The sequence below is a fragment of the Tachysurus fulvidraco genome, chromosome 17 (genome assembly GCF_022655615.1).
Source record: "Tachysurus fulvidraco isolate hzauxx_2018 chromosome 17, HZAU_PFXX_2.0, whole genome shotgun sequence".
In the NCBI taxonomy this organism is placed as follows: domain Eukaryota; kingdom Metazoa; phylum Chordata; class Actinopteri; order Siluriformes; family Bagridae; genus Tachysurus; species Tachysurus fulvidraco.
Window position 1 is genome coordinate 9644477 of NC_062534.1, and position 4262 is coordinate 9648738.

The following is a 4262-nucleotide window of genomic DNA, read 5'->3' on the forward strand; positions in this document are numbered from 1 at the left end:
GGAGTACCTAGAGTCTGGTGAAAAACCCCTCGGTAGGGCATCCCAGTCACCTACCATGGCTATGTGGATGAGAGAGTGGAATAAGCTCGAAGTCAAAAATGGAGTGTTGTATAGAAAAAGAATGGATCAAGGTAGAGTGTTGAGCCAATTAGCGTTACCCAGGGATCTTCGACAGATGGTACTCACCAGTCTTCATGATGACATGGGTCATTTAGGGATGGAGCGAACTCTTGATCTCCTCCGTTCCAGGTTCTATTGGCCTAAAATGGCTAATGCTGTGGAGAGAAAGATCAAAACCTGTGAGCGTTGTATTCGGAGGAAAGCTCCATCTCAGAGAGCAGCTCCTTTAGTGAACATACAGACCAGCAGGCCTTTAGAGCTTGTTGTATGGACTTCCTGTCAGTAGAGCCAGACCGTAGCAACGCAAAGGACATATTGGTCATCACAGACCATTTTACAAAATATGCCATTGCGATACCTACCAAAGATCAAAAGGCTCGGACTGTGGCCAGATGTCTATGGGATCAATTCCTACTGTACTATGGTTTCCCAGAAAAATTGCTTGGTGATCAGGGTCCAGATTTCGAGTCCCGAACCATTCAAGAGCTGTGCAAAGTCGCGGGTATCCGTAAGGTGAGGACGACCCCCTATCACCCAAGAGGGAACCCAGTGGAGCGGTTCAACAGGACCCTGCTGCAAATGTTAGGAACCCTGGAAAACGACAAAAAAGCCCACTGGAAGGAATTTGTCAAACCACTTGTGCATGCCTATAACTGCACAAAGAACGATGTAACAGGGTATTCACCTTATGAAATGATGTTCGGACGCCAGCCTCGATTGCCTGTGGATCTTGCCTTTGGACTCCCAGTCAATGACTCTTCCCAGTCTCACTCGCAGTATGTGAAATCTCTTAAGGACCGGTTAGAAGAGAGTTACCAGCTTGCAATTCGCAATGCTATGAAGGTGGCAGAAAGAAACAAGAGGAGGTTCGATCGGAATGTAATTGCTTCCATTCTGGATATAGGTGACAGAGTCCTAGTGAGGAATGTTCGGCTAAGAGGAAAACACAAAATAGCAGACAGATGGGAACCCGGTGTCTATATTGTGTTAAAGAAAAGCAGTGGTATTCCCGTGTATACTGTTCAGCCGGAAGGAAGGGAAGGTCCAGTGCGTACCTTGCATCGCGATTTACTTCTGCCGTGTGGGTATTTGCCCAGCACTGAGTTGGAAGAATCTGTACAGCAAAAAGAAGATCATAGGCCTAGAACCAGAGCTCAGTCTAAAATTGAGGATATTACTACAGCAGAAACTATGCATAGTCATTCTGATTCTGAGAGTGAATCTGTTCACATTGATGTACCTGGAGAGTCCTTTGAGTTCACTACTAGAGTTATTCCTGAAGAGAGCTCAACTTATGAGTCAGAGAGTTCATTGGTTACAAGAGACTTACCTGTAGTTGATTCTGAAAGTCCAAAATCCACTGTCTCTATCAGCTGAGAGATGATTCACCTGTTGAACGAAACCCAATTAGTGATGGAGTTGAGATGAACTCACCTGTGATGCATCATGCAGAACCAGACATCTATGGAGTTGAACCTGAAAGAAATAGGGAAGAGGGATTAACAAAAGTAATCTCAGAAAAAGAATGTGATGAATTAAGTGAACTACCAGATGAGTCATATGATGTGGTCAATGAAACTGGATTAGATGCACATGAAAAGACTTTTACTTCCTATCCTGACTCACTTCCTGTCAGACATCTTCCAGACATTCCATCTGTGCCAGAGGAGGCAGGAGAGATAGGACCAAGACGTTCAAAAAGGCAGAGTAGACCCCCAGACAAGTTGCAGTATGCACGGCTGGGAAATCCCTTGATTTCAGTCATTCAGTCTTTATTGCAAGGATTGAGTTTTGCACTTTCCGAGTCAGTGGAGGAATCTGATTATATAAGACATCACAATGCTGAACCCAATGCAGTTTCACCTGTGTGACTTAACAACTCCCAAGCACAGGGACGTGCTATGATTCAGGAGGGGGAAGTGTAACCCAGGTTACCAGAGTGACATATAAATAATGTTATTAATATAATAACATACAGATGTATAAATAAAACGATTGGAAACTACTTAAAATAAGTGTAATTACAGAGATAATATTTATTTTATATAAATATATATATATCTACTTGATTATCAATGTGACCAATCGCGAGTGGTTTTTTAACCCGAGCATGAGCCAATGAGAGCGCAGAATGTAGCGGAGTGGAGAAATTGGTTTCCGGTTTTGCATGAGGTTTGCTTGTGGTGTTAGAGGCAGCCCTCGTTAGCGTGCATAGATGCAGAGGACTGCGGTGTTTGCTAAAACTCCGGAAAACAGAAATAAAGAAATAACCTTTTTGATGTGCTTTATCGACGGATTGATGTTAAAGAAAAGGATTAAATCGGATGTGCTGTAGCTGCACCGTTTCTGGAAATTTCAATAAGTTAACGAGCTCCTTGGTAAGTCAATTTGCCTTGATAATTATATATATGTATGTATAAAAAAGTGAAATACTGTATTTGGTACATAACAGCTGATTGTGTGCTCAAGTATTTCATGAGAAATTGTTAGCCATATAATAATTAATATGCTATGTTGGAAAAAATTGTCACAGACATTGCATATACAGAAAATATTCTTTATTTGGAAAGACACATGTACATACTCAGAATACTCAAGTTCTGTGAAGTTGAGTGATGAATAGGGATAACTTTATTGAATGTTGTTACAGTAAGATATTCATGATGTTTTCATGACCTTGTTTATTCAAGGTCAGGTTTTTGTTTTTTTTTGTTTTCTTTTTCTTTTCTTGTTCTGATGTTCGAAGGCATGTGTTCTGGATTCGTCCCGGCCTTCCAGTGGTTTTGAGGAGGGTTTGGACTGGCGAGCCTCCCTTGAGTTGTTCTTGGACTTTCTGTGGAAACACCAGTTTTTTTTTCTATACTCTGCGAATGGTAGGAAATCAAATAATTTCTTTTTCCTCGTTCGGATGAAGACATATTTTTTCCCCTCATCGACAGTGAAAAGACATTTGTTTAGAGATCAAAGGACATTTTATTTCATTGAGAAGTGTCAGTTTTTTTGTGTGTTGATAAGTGAGATGTATTGGGGTTTTTTTTTATGCTTGAATATTTATTTTTTGTTATTGAAAGTTATTGAACAAAGAACTTACTTTGTTGAAGACCAATGGGAAAATTTCCCGAAACCTGTTAAAACACAAGTAATAACAAAATTTAAAAATAATTTCATTTGTGAGATTATATATTTTTTTGTTTTAATTATTTCACATTGCTTCAATTTAACCTCTTGAACATTGTTAAATAAACACATTGTATGTTCAATCCACCTGTTTCTCAAGTCCGTTCACTGTTGTTGTTGCATCTTTCTCCGTAGCGTACCTTTTCTTCTGAAACGCTGGTCCATAGATTGGCATATAATGCGTAAATTATTTATACAATCTATAAGTTATTAGCCAGAGAGAAGTGTTACACTATTCAATTTAATAAACAGTCAGTTGCCATAACAGCAGACATCCAACAGATGTTTTATTGTTTTCTTGTTAGAGAAGAAGACAGGAACTTTCTGAGATTTTTATGGTTCCAAGACAGTAAAGATATTATGGAGTACCGTATGAAGGTACAATAGTCCGTCGCCAGCCATAGCCATCTATGGTCTCAGAAAATCTGTCCACCTGGAAGGACAAGAGCAGGATTATGAAGTTCATAGTGATGTGATGATGTGATGTGACATACGGCTAAGTACAGTGACACATACTCAGAATTCGTTCTCTGCATTTAACCCATCCAAAGTGCACACACACAGCAGTGAACACACACACACACCATGAACACACATCCGGAGCAGTGGGCAGCCATTTATGCTGCGGCGCCCGGGGAGCAGTTGGGGGGTTCGGTGCCTTGCTCAAGGGCACCTCAGTCGTGGTGGCTATAGTGTGATTTCTATGTAGATAATAGGTTAAAGTCTCTTCCCACTGTAGAAGCAGCAGTGAGTTTTCTAAAGTGGACACAAAACATTCTTCCCAGATCAAATGCACAAGATTGCCTCTAATAGAAGAGAGGTCATGGAAGCCTTTCCATGACAAGATTACACTCATTAACCTCCTGAGACTCATATGCTACTGTTGTGTACATTACAATTTCTACTGATAACTATAAATTTAATCAGTGTTTTCAAGGAAGCAGTTTCGCAAAAGAATTATACCT

At 40.4% G+C, this 4262-nt stretch overlaps 1 long non-coding RNA gene across 1 annotated transcript; it reads right to left on the reverse strand.

Annotated features, from left to right (window-relative positions):
* Nucleotides 1-2837: 2837 nt before the first annotated feature.
* LOC125139118 lies at nucleotides 2838-3881 on the reverse strand. Its single transcript, XR_007138237.1, has 3 exons — nucleotides 3386-3881; nucleotides 3212-3245; nucleotides 2838-2953 (listed from the first exon to the last, which is right to left on the reverse strand). It is a non-coding gene; the product is annotated as an uncharacterized LOC125139118 (long non-coding RNA).
* Between the last annotated feature and the right edge of the window lie 381 nt (nucleotides 3882-4262).